Below are 18,272 nucleotides of genomic sequence, written 5' to 3'. Positions count from 1 at the left end.
TCACGCACAACGAGTCTGTGTGGAAAATGTCAGCTCGATTGGATCACGGGAAGTGGGTTAAAAAACGACCGAAAGATTTGCACGGTCCTAAGCAAGCAAGCGAACTTAATATAAAGGATTTAATAAGTATAACCCGTAAAAACAAAGTTTTTCACTATAAATCCTTTATATGCGTGGCAGCGAACTTAATATAAAGGATTAAAAAATATATTCGCCTGTGGAGGACGCAGGGATCGATCCCGCGACCTTTGGCATGGGAAGCGAGGGCGCTACCAACTGTGCTACTCCGCCACGGCCTGTGGAGGGGTTACGCTCTGGGCTCTTACACTCTGACGTTCAGCCAAAGCCATGAATGCGTTCTATTTGAATATATGTAAAATAAAAAAATTTTGCCTATAAAGTGTAAAATTTTGGGAATTTTTTTTCACGAACAATAATTGTCTGGCACAACGAGTCTGTGTGGAAAATGTCAGCTCGATTGGATCACGGGAAGTGGGTTAACAAACGACCGAAAGATTTGCACGGTCCTAAGCAAGCAAGCAAGCACGCAAGCAAGCACGCGAACTTAATATAAAGGATTTAAAAATGATTCATATTACCGGAACTTAACAAAAAAAATGTTCTTTAACACAGCTAAAATTACAGTTTTTCTGGTGGTGGGGGGTGGGGAGGTCCATTTACGGGTTAGGGTATTTTCATCAGGGTAGTAGATCAAATATCACGAGTCAAATATTCATATCCGAAGCAAAAGTTATATAAAAGAAGAAAAAAAACGTCAACGTGCGATTGCATCACAGCCGCGGTTGAGCACATGGAGGGCCGTCACGGACCGCTCAGCGGCGGTGGCCCTGGGAGACCGCCAGGGCCTTGAAGGCCCTAGGCCAGCGGTTCTTAACCTTTGCTGCAGCCTTGCACCCCTTTGCTTCTAAATCGCTAATTTTTTTTATCATTTTCGATTTAAAGCTTTCGTGACTACTGTGGTTTGTTGGCTATCAACAACAAGGCAACTCCTATGACTAATTGGGCATGGGACGCAAGCGTAGGATTGATCACCATGTCGCTGGCCGCCTTTGGGGAGGGTGTATAGTGTGAAAGGCCGAAACACCCTCGGAACCAAAGGTTCACTACTGACGATGCGCTCCCCAAATTTCACCAGGCTCACTGTTCATGAACTCTTGGAAGTGCTTGCACAAAGGATAGTAACATCTCATCCTGTGTTCTTGGAATCACACCTGATGATGATTGCTTGTGTTGCAATCGAAACGTCGTGAGAATTGTATTGTTTTATTTCCCTTCTACGTGACTTTACCGAACAAACCAAGAAAATGTATTATGTTAATGAATACATAGGGATTGATGAAACAAAGTAAGTTGTAACTTCATTAGTGTTTTCGATGATTTTCCTTCTAAACAAATCTGGCCATGCGTCGCTACCCCACCAGGAAGGGCATCTCGCACCCTCAGGCGGTGCGCAGTGAGTGGGTGAGTGAGTGGGTGAGTGGGTGGGTGGGTGAGTGGGTGGGTGAGTGAGTGAGTGGGTGGGTTGGTGGGTGAGTGGGCAGCTGGGTGAGTGAGTGGGTGGGTGGGCGAGTGAGTGAGTGGGTGGGTGGGTGAGTGAGTGAGTGGGTGAGTGGGTGGGTGGGTGAGTGGGTGGGTGGGTGGGTGAGTGGGTGGGTGGGTGAGTGAGTGGGTGAGTGAGTGTGTGAGTGGGTGGGTGAGTTGGTGAGTGGGTGAGTGAGTGGGTGTGTGTGTGTGAGTGAGTGAGTGGGTGAGTGAGTGAGTGGGTGAGTGAGTGTGTGCGTGAGTAGGTAGGTGGGTGAGTGAGTGAGTGGGCGAGTGAGTGAGTGGGTGAGTGAGTGAGTGAGTGGGTGAGTGAGTGGGTGGGTGAGTGAGTGAGTGGGTGGGTTGGTGGGTGAGTGGGCAGCTGGGTGAGTGAGTGGGTGGGTGGGCGAGTGAGTGAGTGGGTGGGTGAGTGGATGGGTGGGTGGGTGAGTGAGTGAGTGGGTGGGTGGGTGGGTGAGTGAGTGAGTGAGTGGGTGGGTGAGTGGGTGGGTGGGTGGGTGAGTGGGTGGGTGGGTGGGTGAGTGGGTGGGTGGGTGAGTGAGTGTGTGAGTGGGTGGGTGAGTTGGTGAGTTGGTGAGTGGGTGAGTGAGTGAGTGGGTGAGTGAGTGGGTGAGTGTGTGTGTTAGTGAGTGAGTGGGTGAGTGAGTGAGTGGGTGAGTGAGTGTGTGCGTGAGTAGGTAGGTGGGTGAGTGAGTGAGTGGGTGGGCGAGTGAGTGAGTGGGTGAGTGAGTGAGTGGGTGAGTGTGTGCGTGAGTAGGTAGGTGGGTGAGTGAGTGAGTGAGTGTGTGAGTGAGTGAGTGGGTAGTGGGTGAGTGAGTGGGTGGGTGGGTGGGTGGGTGAGTGAGTGAGTGAGTGGGTGGGTGGGTGGGTGGGTGAGTGAGTGAGTGGGTGGGTGGGTGAGTGGGTGAGTGAGTGGGTGGGTGGGTGAGTGGGTGGGTGGGTGAGTGGGTGGGTGGGTGAGTGGGTGGGTGGGTGAGTGGGTGGGTGAGTGGGTGAGTGAGTGGGTGGGTGGGTGAGTGAGTGAGTGAGTGAGTGAGTGGGTGGGTGAGTGAGTGAGTGAGTGGGTGGGTGAGTGGGTGGGTGGGTGAGTGAGTGAGTGAGTGGGTGGGTGGGTGGGTGGGTGGGTGAGTGAGTGAGTGGGTGGGTGAGTGGGTGGGTGAGTGAGTGGGTGGGTTGGTGGGTGAGTGGGCAGCTGGGTGAGTGAGTGGGTGGGTGGGTGGGCGAGTGAGTGAGTGGGTGGGTGAGTGAGTGGGTGGGTGAGTGAGTGAGTGAGTGGGTGGGTGGGTGGGTGGGTGGGTGGGTGGGTGAGTGGGTGAGTGGGTGGGTGGGTGGGTGGGTGGGTGAGTGAGTGAGTGAGTGAGTGGGTGGGTGAGTGAGTGAGTGAGTGAGTGGGTGAGTGAGTGGGTGAGTGAGTGAGTGAGTGGGTGAGTGGGTGAGTGAATGGGTGGGTGAGTGGGTGAGTGGGTGGGTGAGTGGGTTGGTGGGTGGGTGAGTGAGTGAGTGGGTGGGTGGGTGGGTGGGTTGGTGGGTGAGTGAGTGGGTGGGTGGGTGGGTGAGTGGGTGGGTGGGTGGGTGAGTGGGTGGGTGGGTGGGTGGGCGAGTGAGTGGGTGGGTGGGTGGGTGGGCGAGTGAATTATTGAGTGGGTGGGTGAGTGAGTGAGTGAGTGGGTGGGTGGGTGGGTGAGTGAGTGAGTGAGTGAGTGGGTGGGTGAGTGAGTGGGTGAGTGAGTGAGTGGGTGAGTGAGTGAGTGAGTGGGTGGGTGGGTGGGTGGGTGAGTGAGTGGGTGGGTGAGTGAGTGGGTGAGTGAGTGAGTAGATGGGTGAGTGGGTGAGTGAGTGGGTGGGTGGGTCAGTGGGTGAGTGGATGGGTGAGTGGGTGAGTGAGTGGGTGGGTGAGTGAGTGGGTGAGTGAGTGGGTGGGTGGGCGAGTGAGTGAGTGGGTGGGTGAGTGGGTGGGTGGGTGGGTGAGTGAGTGAGTGGGTGGGTGGGTGGGTGAGTGAGTGAGTGAGTGGGTGGGTGAGTGGGTGGGTGAGTGGGTGGGTGGGTGGGTGGGTGAGTGGGTGGGTGGGTGAGTGGGTGAGTGAGTGGGTGGGTGGGTGGGTGAGTAAGTGAGTGAGTGGGTGGGTGAGTGGGTGGGTGGGTGAGTGAGTGAGTGAGTGAGTGGGTGGGTGGGTGGGTGAGTGAGTGAGTGGGTGAGTGAGTGGGTGGGTGGGTGAGTGGGTGAGTGAGTGAGTGGGTGAGTGAGTGAGTGAGTGAGTGGGTGGGTGGGTGGGTGAGTGAGTGAGTGGGTGGGTTGGTGGGTGAGTGGGCAGCTGGGTGAGTGAGTGGGTGGGTGGGTTGGCGAGTGAGTGAGTGGGTGGGTGAGTGGGTGGGTGGGTGGGTGAGTGGGTGGGTGGGTGGGTGGGTGGGTGAGTGGGTGAGTGGGTGAGTGAGTGAGTGAGTGGGTGGGTGGGTGAGTGAGTGGGTGGTTGAGTGAGTGGGTGAGTGGGTGGGTGAGTGAGTGAGTGGGTGAGTGAGTGAGTGAGTGGGTTAGTGGGTGAGTGAATGGGTGGGTGAGTGGGTGAGTGGGTGGGTGAGTGGGTGGGTGGGTGGGTGGGTGAGTGAGTGAGTGGGTGGGTGGGTTGGTGGGTGAGTGGGTGGGTGGGTGAGTGGGTGGTTGGGTGGGTGGGCGAGTGAGTGGGTGGGTGGGTGGGCGAGTGAATGATTGAGTGGGTGGGTGAGTGAGTGAGTGAGTGGGTGGGTGGGTGAGTGAGTGAGTGGGAGGGTGGGTGAGTGGGTGGGTGGGTGGGTGAGTGGGTGGGTGGGTGGGTGGGCGAGTGAGTGGGTGGGTGGGTGGGTGGGCGAGTGAATGATTGAGTGGGTGGGTGAGTGAGTGGGTGGGTGGGTGTGTAAGTGAGTGAGTGAGTGGGAGGGAGGGTGGGTGAGTGAGTGAGTGAGTGGGTGAGTGGGTGAGTGAGTGAGTGGGTGGGTGAGTGAGTGGGTGAGTGAGTGAGTGAGTGGGTGAGTGAGTGGGTGGGTGAGTGAGTGGGTGGGTGAGTGAGTGGGTGAGTGAGTGAGTAGATGGGTGAGTGGGTGAGTGAGTGGGTGGGTGGGTGGGTGAGTGAGTGAGTGAGTGGGTGAGTGAGTGAGTGTGTGAGTGAGTGGGTGAGTGAGTGTGTGAGTGAGTGGGTGAGTGAGTGAGTGGGTGGGTGGGTCAGTGGGTGAGTGGATGGGTGAGTGGGTGAGTGAGTGGGTGGGTGAGTGAGTGGGTGAGTGAGTGAGTGGGTGAGTGAGTGGGTGAGTGAGTGAGTGGGTGGGTGAGTGGGTGGGTGGGTGAGTGGGTGGGTGGGTGGGTGGGTGAGTGAGTGAGTGAGTGGGTGGGTTGGTGGGTGAGTGGGCAGCTGGGTGAGTGAGTGGGTGGGTGGGCGAGTGAGTGAGTGGGTGGGTGGGTGAGTGGGTGGGTGGGTGGGTGGGTGAGTGAGTGAGTGGGTGGGTGGGTGGGTGAGTGAGTGGGTGGGTGAGTGGGTGGGTGAGTGGGTGGGTGGGTGAGTGGGTGGGTGGGTGGGTGAGTGGGTGAGTGAGTGGGTGGGTGGGTGAGTAAGTGAGTGAGTGGGTGGGTGGGTGGGTGAGTGAGTGAGTGGGTGGGTGAGTGGGTGGGTGAGTGAGTGGGTGGGTGGGTGGGTGGGTGGGTGGGTGGGTGGGTGAGTGAGTGGGAGGGTGAGTGAGTGGGTGAGTGAGTGGGTGGGTGAGTGAGTGAGTGGGTGGGTTGGTGGGTGAGTGGGCAGCTGGGTGAGTGAGTGGGTGGGTGGGTTGGCGAGTGAGTGAGTGGGTGGGTGAGTGGGTGGGTGGGTGAGTGAGTGAGTGAGTGGGTGGGTGGGTGGGTGGGTGGGTGGGTGGGTGAGTGAGTGGGTGGGTGAGTGGGTGAGTGAGTGAGTGGGTGGGTGGGTGAGTGAGTGGGTGGTTGAGTGAGTGGGTGAGTGGATGAGTGAGTGAGTGGGTGGGTGGGTGAGTGAGTGAGTGAGTGGGTGGGTGAGTGGGTGAGTGAGTGGGTGAGTGAGTGAGTGAGTGGGTGAGTGGGTGAGTGAATGGGTGGGTGAGTGGGTGAGTGGGTGGGTGGGTGGGTGGGTGGGTGAGTGAGTGAGTGAGTGAGTGGGTGGGTGGGTGGGTTGGTGGGTGGGTGGGTGAGTGGGTGGGTGGGTGAGTGGGTGGGTGGGTGGGTGGGTGGGCGAGTGAGTGGGTGGGTGGGTGGGCGAGTGAATGATTGAGTGGGTGAGTGAGTGAGTGGGTGGGTGAGTGAGTGAGTGAGTGGGAGGGTGGGTGGGTGGGTGAGTGGGTGGGTGGGTGGGTGAGTGGGTGGGTGGGTGGGCGAGTGAGTGAGTGAGTGGGTGAGTGAGTGGGTGAGTGAGTGTGTGCGTGAGTAGGTAGGTGGGTGAGTGAGTGAGTGGGTGGGTGAGTGAGTGAGTGGGTGTGTGAGTGAGTGGGTGGGTGAGTGAGTGAATGAGTGAGTGTGTGAGTGAGTGGGTGGGTGAGTTGGTGAGTGGGTGAGTGAGTGGGTGAGTGAGTGGGTGAGTGTGTGTGTGAGTGAGTGGGTGAGTGAGTGGGTGAGTGAGTGTGTGCGTGAGTAGGTAGGTGGGTGAGTGAGTGAGTGAGTGGGTGGGCGAGTGAGTGAGTGGGTGAGTGAGTGAGTGGGTGAGTGAGTGTGTGCGTGAGTAGGTAGGTGGGTGAGTGAGTGAGTGAGTGTGTGAGTGAGTGAGTGGGTAGTGGGTGAGTGAGTGGGTGGGTCAGTGGGTGGGTGAGTGAGTGGGTGGGTGGGCGAGTGAGTGAGTGGGTGAGTGAGTGAGTGTGTGAGTGGGTGTGTGAGTGAGTGGGTGAGTGGGTGAGTGAGTGAGTGGGTGAGTGAGTGTGTGCGTGAGTAGGTAGGTGGGTGAGTGAGTGTGTGAGTGAGTGGGTAGTGGGTGAGTGAGTGGGTGGGTGGGTCAGTGGGTTGGTGAGTGAGTGGGTGGGTGGGCGAGTGAGTGAGTGGGTGAGTGAGTGAGTGTGTGAGTGGGCGTGTGAGTGAGTGGGTGAGTGGGTGGGTGGGTGAGTGGATGAGTGTGTGAGTGAGATGGGCCCTAGGAACATTGACCACTGTGGTCTATTGTGTAATACGGGCCTGGAGAGACCGCTCTGAGAACCACTGCAAGTTGCGAGGATGTTTCACTTCCGTCAGTGGTGGCGCGCGCGCGATTGCGACACGTGTCTGACGCGATGTTTATTCGTGTGGTGAGGAGAAGCCCTTGTGGATTTATTAAGTTTATTGCTTTATAACCGTCGAACAATCTTCAACGATAAGTGAACGATGCATATTTCGAGTCGCGTGATATATAACTCAGAACTTTTTTTGTAATGATTGTTTTGGGAATTTTTAGATGTTTAGCAATGTTTTTCTCTCTTGATCTTTTACTGAGTTGGTCGTACCTGTTAAGTTTATACGGTTTAACCCGTATTCTTGTGGCAGGGAAATTGAGTGTTCAGATCCATACGGCGTACAGCCGTTTCAATACGGGCAAAAATAAACATAATTTTTCTACATATTTTTAGGTTTTTTTCGGTAAAGTCACGTAGGTACATTTTTTTCTTTTATTTTTTATTTTACTTTTATTAATTTAAATTTTTTTACCTACGTGACTTTACCGAAAAAAACCTAAGAATATGAATCCTTGCAGTCACGAAAGCTTCAAATCTAGAAATAATTTGTCTACATTTTCCGTGTTTCTTCCTTGTGATGGGACTTTGCAGAATGATAGTTGAGATGAATAAGGGCCACGAGGAGTGACCAATCAGGTCTGAATTGGTCCCTAATAAGGTAGGGCACTGATAATGGGTGTGCAGGTGTGGGGCCGTCCATAAATGACGTCACGCGATTTTGGACGATTTTTGACCACCCCCCCCCCCTCGTCACACGGCGTCACAAAAAGTCAGACCCCCCCCCTCAAATATGACGTCACAAAGCTCTGCCCCCCCCCCCCCCAAATAAAACATGCTTCAAATCTCTTTAAACTATTGTCATTGTAGTGCGTATTTAATGTGGCGCTGCACTCTGATGTTGTAGAAGAAAACATTTATTAAAAAGTCTATTTAATTAAGTAGAACGTGGCGTCTATATTTATTTAAAGTTGCGCATTTTTATGTGACGTCACATTTCTCAAACACCCCCCCCCCCTCGTCACACATCGTCACAAATGTCTGACCCCCCCCCCCCCACTAGGTGCGTGACGTCATATATGGACGGCCCCTGACTCTACAACACTCTGTTGTGTGTGCCGTACACGTAACGAATTGGCACGTTCTGTTTTTACCAAATAAAACACATTCCTGCGGAGGGAGCTGGTAGGAACGTTGGGTTGCTCGGTCAATGGCCAGGGTCAACGGCGGCGTGGTGTATTCCGCAAATATGGCCGACTTTGAGGGCGGGCACAAGCCGGCGTGAGTAGGTTAAACGTTGAGTTTTATAAGGGCACCACGGGGTGACCAGCCCCTCCCCACCCAGCCCCACCCCCACCCTCCCCACCCAGCCCCTCCCCCACCCTCTCCTCCCCACCCAGCCCCACCCTCTCCACCCAGCCCCTCCCCACCCAGCCCCTCCCCTCATCACCCTGCCCCACCCTCCCCACCCAGCCCCTCCCCACCCAGCCCCTCCCCACCCTCCCCTCCCCACCCAGCCCCTCCCCACTCTCCCCACCCCACCCAGCCCCACCCTCCCCACCCAACCCCTCCCCACCCAGCCCCTCCCCACCCTCCCCACCCAGCCCCTCCCCACCCTCCCCACCCAGCCCCTCCCTCCCCTCCCCACCCAGCCCCACCCTCTCCACCTAGCCCCTCCCCACCCTCCCCACCCAGCTCCTCCCCTCATCACCCTGCCCCACCCTCCACACCCAGCCCACCCTCCCCTCTCCACCCAGCCCCACCCTCCCCACCCAGCCCCTCCCCACCCAGCCCCACCCCACCCATTTTTGGATGCACGACGGACGGACACAATAATCCCCTGTGGGCTGGTGGAACCAGGAGGTTCCTACCAGAATGAACAACAATTCTGTTAACTTTTTTTATTCAAAGCTTTCGTGACTGCAGGGATTCATATTCTTGGTTCTTTATACAGTATATACATTTATATTATTTTATTATTTCCCTTCTACGTGACTTTACCGAAAGAACCAAGAATACAATTCTGTTAACGTTGCTGGGGATAGGAGCATCGGAATCCGTAGACCGGACAAGCACCGCTCCTCCCGTGCGACGCATCCGATTGGTCGAGCCTGCGCCATATAAAAGCCACCCCGGGCCGCCTCGGCCAATCAGACGGGCGGGCAGCGACCGCACCGTAACCCAACCGCTGTGGGAAATCTGAACGGGGACTTTAAAACGACGACGACGAAAAAAAAATCGATGCCGTCAACATTTCTGGCCATTTGGTCTCTCGCTCTTGATACAAACAACGATACGTTTGGGGGAGGAAGAGAGGGGGGGGGGCAAAGCTTGAGATTGTAACGTTGAATGGCACCCAGTTTAATCTGTTGTGGTGATGATTATAATCGCCCCTAGGAGCGACTTCGATTGAGGATTTGAGATTCGCATCACGAACGGCCATTGGTAAGTACAGTGCAGCTGCGTGAGGGAGGGGGTGGTTGTGAAACGTTTAACTATTTTGCGTACAGTTACATTAATTGATTTGACATTTACGAGACGTTAAAAACGCGGTTCGCCAATTGAGCGAACGATTTGTATCGATTATCCATCACCCCCCCCTCCTCCCACACCCCACACATAACGCCTTAGATGGACTTCTCCCGGACCGGGAATGTGGAATGACGCTCCTCTTGTTGTTGCTGCTGACTTTGAGACGTATCTGCTAATATCGATATATCTGTGTGTCTGTGCGTATCTTTATTTTTGTCGTTTACGCTTTAACGCCGTTTCGAATGTCATTTCCCCGGCCATAGTAATGTGGAATGTAACCACGACACTCTGGGCGTGTTGCGTGGAAACATTAGGCTCGTCGATATGCAGTTCAGTTACAATAGTTGACATTTTATAATTAAATGTATGCTGTGTAAGCGTTCATCTTCTTGGTTCTTTCGGTAAAGTCACGTAGAATGGAAATAATAAAATAATAAAAATAAAACATAATAAAATACAATTCTCACGACGTTTCGGCCACAACGCAAGCAGCCGTCCTCAGGTGAAGAACAGGTCTTAATTCAGACGCTGTCTTTTCGACAGACCTGTTCTCCACCTGAGGACGGCTGCATGCGTTGTGGCCGAAACGTCGTGAGAATTGTATTTTATAATGTTTTATTTTTATTATTTCATTATTTTCCTTCTACGTGACTTTACCGAAAGAACCAAGAAGATGAATCCCTGCAGTCACGAAAGCTTTAAATCGAAATGTGTAAGCGTTGTTACACCGCTTCAGAATTACGTTACCCGGCCCCCGGCCTCGTAATGTGGAATGGGCATCGTCGCCCGCGTATCTTTTGAACATTTAATCAGCCGCGGTCAAATCGCTCGGGGCACGTGCATATGCAGCGCCGTGCCATTGAAATTGTGATCTGTTTGGATGGACTTCTCCCGGCCCGGGAACGTGGAATGTCCATCCGCATTTTTTTTTCTCATTGCGTACAATGTATATATGTGTGCGTGTGTGTGTGTAATGTATGTATATAGATATAGCATTGCATTGCGGAATCTTCAGGAACGACGGCGGCTTCTCCAGGAGTGGATTTAACAACAACCCTTGCTGCGTCTGATATCGATCGCGCCGTTTCGCCCTGACTTCTCCCGCCATGGACATGTGGAATGTCCACCAGCACTCTGTTAGGGCGTTTCTATGTCGAGCACTTTAACACGTGGCGGCAGTAGTTGGGGGCTTTCGCGTCCAATGTAATCCATAAGCGAGGTGTCTTGGGTTAGATCGCGTAAGGATGTTCAAGTTCATTGATTAGGTATAGCCCTGTGAGGCATTCGGCTCTTGAATCGGGTGCAACCGCAACAAACAAAAAATAAAAACATGAACAAGAAAACATCTTAAAGTGAATATGTGACTAAGTGCAAACAGAAAATCCAAGAAAAGACCGCTAAATATTGCAGGAAAAGCACCGTGCACCAACGCTGTGTGCAAAATCCCAGTGGGATGCAAGTCAAACAACAACAACCACAAGACAACTTAGATTAAGGCCATCAGTCTAACTCCGTACTACAACAAACAAACATGGCCAAACCGAAAAACTTTTCGAAATCACCAAAATAAAGCCATAAAAGCAATGAAACAGTGATCATAGAAACTGTGACGGAATTTTCACAATAAACGACATAAACAACATGTACTACCCAAAACCCTGCAGCCATAGCTGGCTGCATGAGTCACTCCATAACAGCAGGAGCATCAGTCGGAGAATCATAATTATATATAAATGTGTCGTTAAACCTGCCACCACCCAACCACAGCAACACACTGGTTGTGTGTTGGAGAGAACAAGAATTGTGAATGTTGTGGGTTTATTCTCCAACACACCGCTGCGTGGCTGTACTTTGTTTTGTTTACGTGAACAAACGTTGCCAATTGGCCGTGTCGGGTGGTGGTGGTGGGTTTAACGACACAACATTTGTATATTGACGTGATCTAACCCAAAATAAGTAATATTTACAAATACTTTTTTTTTTAAACACGCTTTTATGAAATGTACTAGTAATGGCAGAACTCCACGACTCCATGAAGTGGCCCCGAAGCTTGCCATAACGTAAGGGGCCGTGGCCAATTACAGCCAACGTCAGTTGAGCGTGGACAATTAGAGCCAAGCCGAAACATTGTTATGTTTCGGCTTGGCTCTAATTGCATGCTGTGTAAGGTTGTTTGTAATTATTTTTTTATGATAGAATATAGTATTGTCATCAGTATGACATAAGTATACAAAGTTTGCAGTCGATACCACATTGGGAAGTGGGTTAAAATTGAGTTACAAGATTTGAGGATACGACAACAACACCAGACAGTGAGCTAATAGAAAGTGTATAAAAAGATTGTTTCAAATATATTTTTTATGATAGAATATAGTATTGTCATCAGTAAGACATAAGTATACGAAGTTTGCAGTCGATACCACATTGGGAAGTGGGTTAAAATTGAGTTACAAGATTTGAGAATACAACAACGACAACAAAAACAGCAGACAGAGTGAGTTAAATAAAAGCGTGTAATAATAAAAACAACACCGCTATTGTGGATGTCAAAGATCGAGATGATGACGGTGTGTCCGGGATTGACTCAGAGGTCAGACACACCGAGTCAGCAATGCCGAGATGCTATCATTCGATTTTGGGGTTTGCAGCAACCTTTGATACTGGTAGGAACCACCTGGTTCCACCAGCCCACAGGGGATTATTGTGTCCGTCCATCTGTCGTGCATCCAAAAATGGGATGGGTGGAGCTGGGTGGGGAGGGGAGGGTGGGGCTGTGTGGGGAGGGTGGGGAGGGGCTGGGTGGAGAGGGGAGGGTGGGGAGCGGCTGGGTGGGGCTGGGTGGGGCTGGGTGAGGTGTGGGGCTGGGTGGGGAGGGGCTGGTCACCCCGTGGTGCCCTTATAAAACTCAACGTTTAACCTACTCACGCCGGCTTGTGCCCGCCCTCACAGTCGGCCATATTTGCGGAATACACCACGCACACACGCACATGGACTCACACACACAGACATCGACTTTAGACACACATGTAGTTACACACACAAATCGACTTGCACACACACATCGACTTACACACACACACACACATCGACTTACACACACATGGACTCACACACAGACATCGACTTTATACACACATGTAGTTACACACACAAATCGACTTGCACACACACATCGACTTACACACACATATGGACTCACACAGACATCGACTTTAGACACACACATGTAGTTACACACACAAATCTACTCACACATACACACATCGACTTACACACACATATGGACTCACACACACAGACATCGACTTTAGACACACATGTAGTTACACACACAAATCGACTCGCACACACACACATCGACTTACACACACATATGGACTCACACACAGACATCGACTTTAGACACACACATGTAGTTACACACACAAATCTACTCACACACACATCGACTTACACATATTGACTCACATATACATAGACTGAACAACAACAATCGTCATTCGCCACTAAGTGGCGGTGCCGGAGTGTGGTTTCCATGGGTGACCTTGCCTTCTTCACCCACAGGAGTGTGCAATGTTTGTCTCTTGCCCATGTTTCCTCCTTTTTTGCTGCCACCAAAGCTTTTATCTCGACCGGCAGCAGTGTTCCCTTTCATCCATGACATGGCAAGCTCAAGCTCAGTTTTTTCGATGTCCATATCCTTTATTTCTTGTCATGGCCATCCTCGACCCGAGGCTTGGCCGCACCACGAGCAGTCCCATCGCCACTGACCTCGTTGTCTGTTCCGTATATGTACAGATCGTCCCCGAGTTATGATGGGGTCCGACTTACGATTTTTCGATCTCACGCTGGCGATAGCGATACGACAAAATTGTGAATTATTTTAAATTTCGCGCGGCAGGCAAACGCAGCGGCGAAAGAGAACGTTCAATGCATGTATGATACGTAGCTTTAGCGATTTCATTTTAGGGTTACCACGATACGATACGTTCAATGCATGTTAAAAAGTTTTTTTTATAGCAGATAGGATTGTTTCCTGAAAAAACTTTGTATTAAATTGCAGTTCATATAGGTAGGCTAAGAATTTACCTTGTTTTTTTACTGTACTTTACATTTTGCTGTGCAATACAGTATTGTAATTAATAAATACATACAGTATATTGTTTATACAGTACGGTACTGTAAATTGCTCTCTTTTGCTAAATTATCACCATTCTTTAAGACTCCTGGGTAGGCTAGGCCATCTTCAACTTAAGATATTTTTGACTTACGATGGGGTCCATATTCTTGGTTCTTTCGGTAAAGTCACGTAGAAGGGAAACAATAAAATAATAAAAATATAAAAAAAATTCTCAACGATGGCAGCTATACAAAAATAAAAAAGATCCCACCAACAGCCTCGTCATACAAACCAACAAAATAATTTCTGATTCAACCGCATTCATTGATCAAACCAAACAGTTCTCGTTGAAACCTTCTGCTGCCAGGCCACCAAGATTATATGGCTTACCAAGTGAGTGTTTTATATTTTTATTATTTTATATTTTTATTATTTTATTGTTTTCCTTCTACGTGACTTTACCGAAAGAACCAAGAATATGAATCCCTGCAGTCACGAAAGCTTTAAATCAAAATGTGCGATGGGGTCGTCGTAACGCATCTCCATCGTAAGTAGAGGACTGCCTGTATTTGTGTAGTGAGTTCCAGGGAGACTGACGACGGAGTCGAGGCACACTCTTTTATTAAACTCAAGGACAGTACAACACTTGAAGATGTAACGGCCCCTTCACCCGTACTAGATGGGAAAACACCCCTAGCACTATTCCCTTGTCCTATTCCCAGTCCTCCTCTAATAGTGCTACGGGAGGCTATCTGATCCGGCCCTGGCAAAGCACGGATCCCGGCACCCAGCTAAGCCGGCCTTGCTCTTACAAGAGCAGAGGTCCGGAAGCTCTTGGGGCCGCGCCACTGGCTTGCCCAGCTCGGCCCTGACAAGGGCAGCGAGGCAGGGGAGTCCCAGGGCCTATTCTGCCGGTCTTCAGACTTCACTGCTAAGCGTCTTCCACTCTGGCCCCGAGCTCTCTGGCTCCCCGCCTTTTATAGGAATTCCCTCCGAGGGGCGGAGTTATGGGGGATCACAGAGCCCGCATGGCCCCCCAGTGGTTAACGGTTGCGGACGTGGATGTAGACACCCGTGTGTGGGTGCAGACACCCTTGTGTTTTCTGTCCGCCCTTCTCCCCGTAATAACCCCTACATATGTACAGTGTTGTCTTTATCTTCCCGTACCTCGTGTGTAATTCGAAGCGTGTGCGTCTCCCCACTTTGCGCGCTGTTGAGATTTTTTTACGTCCTTCCATCAGCGTGGTGTCAGGTGATGTGATGAGTGGTGAGTCAGGTGAGTGTGTTGAATATTAGACCGAGGGTCATAAAAATTAAACAAACGAGTGATACCGAGTTTGCAGTGGTGTATGTTAGAGCCACGGCGTTCAGAGTGTTTGGCTGCTATACATTTCCACGCGATGTTGATGATGATAAGCCACTTCGTTGCGCTATCATTTGTGATCGGTTGCTTCTGAATAAAATATTTAAAAGTACTTTTTAAAAAAACACGCTTTAATGAAATGTACTGTCCGAGCTGCCCCTGCCCCCTTCCCCCATCGCCCCTCCCCTCCTTCCACATCCCCCGCCCCTGGGCGTGGCTCCCCGAGGCTTGTCGTGACGTAAGGGACCACGTGGTGATTTACAGGCAACGTCAGTTGAGCGTGGAAAATTAGAGCCGTAAAAAATATTGTTTAAATATATATTTTTTATTATACAATATAGTATTGTCATCAGTATGACATAAGTATACGAAGTTTGCAGTCGATATCATATTGGGAAGTGGTTTAAAATTGAGTTACAAGATTTGAGGATACGGCAACAACAACAGAGAGTGAGTTAATAGAACGTGTAACAAGATTGATTAAACTATTTTTGTTATGATAGAATATAGTATTGTCAACACCAATTGAAGTTTACATTAAGAATGGAATTGCACATCTTTAATATCTGGAGTGAGGAGGGGGGTAGCAGTCGTGGATTGGTTAGCACTCAGTCCCGAGCTAGGTTAATTTAACACGTAGCAGGCTTTCGCGACCATTATTATTCATAATATAGGTTCTTGGGTCAGATCGCGTTATTTATAAATGTGTCGTAACCCTCCACCACCCGACACGGCCAATCAGTAAAAAATGTGTCACGTTTTTCAAAGGACAAAATAATTCACTTCTTTAGCCCACCGGTGTGTTGAAGAGAGAATCAACAGGATTTTTAAATTTGAGTAGTACGACGTTTCGCTGATAATTACAATCGAGTTAGGTTCCTGATTCCAAATAGTGACTTTAAATGGTATGCAGGAGGTCGTGGGTTCGATCTCGACTCGTGACGCCTGTATACTTGGAGTTTGTATATTCTCCCCATGGTCGCGTGGATTTTTCCCCACGTCCTCCACATTTAGAATCGACGTGCGTTTTAGAATATTTGGCTGCTATAAATCTCCACGTGATGATGTGCCCACTTCGTTGGGCTATCATTTGTGGCCAGGTCGTTTCTGAAAAAGAAGTACATAGTTTTAGTGGGTGGGCTTTACCTGTTAAGAAAAAAAATTGCTTGTTTGGGTGGACTTAGCCACAAATGAATGTGGTGTGTAGACATTTGAGCTGGGAGACAAATGCGTTTAGGCTTAGTTCTGACCGCCCCATCCACAGCACTTGTCCCAACCAGGGCCTTATTATCCAATAGACACGGTAGGTACCGTGCCTAAGGCCCACTCACTCACCCAACCACCCACTCACTCGCCCACCCACCCACCCACTCGCCCACCCACCCACTCGCCCACCCGCCCACTCGCCCACCCGCCCACTCGCCCACCCACTCGCCCACCCGCCCGCCCACTCGCCCACCCGCCCGCCCACTCACTCGCCCACCCGCCCGCCCACTCGCCCACTCGCCCACCCGCCCGCCCACTCGCCCACCCGCTCGCCCACTCACCCACTCGCCCACCTACCCAACCACTCGCCCACCCGCCCACTCGCCCACCCGCCCACTCGCCCACCCGCCCACTCGCCCACCCGCCCACTCGCCCACCTACCCAACCACTCACCCACCCGCCCACTCGCCCACCCACCCACTCGCCCACCCACCCACTCACTCGCTCACCCACCGGCTCACTCACTCACCCGCCCACCCACCCGCCCACTCACCCAGCCGCCCACCAACCAACCAACCCGCCCACCCACCCACTAACCCGCCCACCCACCCACTAACCCGCCCACCCACCTACTAACCTACCCACCTACTCACCCACCCACTCACTCACCGACCAGGGCTGTATTATCCAATAGGCCACAGTAGACATGGTATGCAGGAGGTCGTGGGTTCGATCTCGACTCGTGACGCCTGTATACTTGGAGTTTGTATATTCTCCTCATGGTCGCGTGGATTTTTCCCCACGTCCTCCACATTTAGAATCGACGTGCGTTTTAGAATATTTGGCTGCTATAAATCTCCACGTGATGATGTGCCCACTTCGTTGGGCTATCATTTGTGGCCAGGTCGTTTCTGAAAAAGAAGTGCATAGTTTTAGTGGGTGGGCTTTACCTGTTAAGAAAAAAAAATTGCTTGTTTGGGTGGACTTAGCCACAAATGAATGTGGTGTGTAGACATTTGAGCTGGGAGACAAATGCGTTTAGGCTTAGTTCTGACCGCCCCATCCACAGCACTTGTCCCAACCAGGGCCTTATTATCCAATAGGCACGGTAGGTACCGTGCCTAAGGCCCACTCACTCACCCAACCACTCACTCACTCGCCCACCCACCCACCCACTCGCCCACCCACCCACTCGCCCACCCGCCCACTCGCCCACCCGCCCACTCGCCCACCCACTCGCCCACCCGCCCGCCCACTCGCCCACCCGCCCGCCCACTCACTCGCCCACCCGCCCGCCCACTCGCCCACCCGCCCGCCCACTCGCCCGCCCACTCGCCCACCCGCTCGCCCACTCACCCACTCGCCCACTCACCCACTCGCCCACCTACCCAACCACTCGCCCACCCGCCCACTCGCCCACCCGCCCACTCGCCCACCCGCCCACTCGCCCACCCACCCACTCGCCCACCTACCCAACCACTCACCCACCCACCCACTCGCCCACCCACCCACTCACTCGCTCACCCACCGGCTCACTCACTCACCCGCCCACCCACCCGCCCACTCACCCAGCCGCCCACCAACCAACCAACCCGCCCACCCACCCACTAACCCGCCCACCCACCCACTAACCCGCCCACCCACCTACTAACCTACCCACCTACTCACCCACCCACTCACTCACCGACCAGGGCTGTATTATCCAATAGGCCACAGTAGACACTACCTAGGGCCTACGGAAACTGAATGTGACCATATTTGCTTTTTTGTTTGTATGATGAAAAAAATGCAACTAAGATATCTTTTTGAATAAATATATTTACATAGCAAGGATAAGCACAGTTGTCTATACAGAGAGGCAGTGAGTCCTGTCAATCGTTTTTTATTTCATAAGGTGAGAGAGAAATTAACACCTGAGATTAACTTTTAGAGATTTTTAGAATAAAAAAATTAGTAAATAAACATCTTTAAATTGTGTTTTTTTGCACAATCTCCTTCTCAATAGAGCGTAGCAGTGCAAGGCAAGACAAGGCGGCGTTGTTGTTCTACGGTTAATCGGATAAATGTTTTGTTATCAGCTTTAGGTAGCGGCAACATGGGGCAGCAGCAGCACCAAACTGCAGAGAGTTTTCACTACCGACCTACGAAACAGAAGTGCCTAGGGGTCTACAAGAGCCTTGCTACTACCGCCGCTGTCATTCGTTTGGTCGTGCGATAAAACGCAATTGAAAGATTCTAGATTTGAAGCTTTCGTGACTGCAAGGATTCATATTCTTAGGTTTTTTCGGTAAAGTCACGTAGGTAAAAAATGAAAATTAATAAAAG

The 18,272-nt window shown here is 51.8% G+C and overlaps 1 protein-coding gene across 4 annotated transcripts in view; it reads left to right on the top strand.

Annotated features, from left to right (window-relative positions):
- The window catches only part of TBC1D24 (TBC1 domain family member 24), a 525,632-nt gene that overhangs the window by 5,492 nt on the left and 501,868 nt on the right, over nt 1-18,272 (top strand). For 3 of the 4 annotated variants that reach the window (XR_013640389.1, XM_078880749.1, XM_078880747.1), the window contains exon 1: nt 8,937-9,171. The exons of the other annotated variant lie outside the window; for it this stretch is intronic. The gene's annotated coding sequence lies outside the window, so the exon portion shown is untranslated. Of the gene's footprint in view, nt 1-8,936; nt 9,172-18,272 lie in introns of those variants that run through there. 4 annotated transcript variants of the gene reach the window in all.

The sequence above is a fragment of the Lampetra fluviatilis genome, chromosome 58, assembly GCF_964198595.1.
Source record: "Lampetra fluviatilis chromosome 58, kcLamFluv1.1, whole genome shotgun sequence".
Classification (NCBI taxonomy): domain Eukaryota; kingdom Metazoa; phylum Chordata; class Hyperoartia; order Petromyzontiformes; family Petromyzontidae; genus Lampetra; species Lampetra fluviatilis.
The sequence above is the reverse complement of the archived record's forward strand: the minus strand, read 5'-3'. Positions and strand labels throughout refer to the sequence as shown.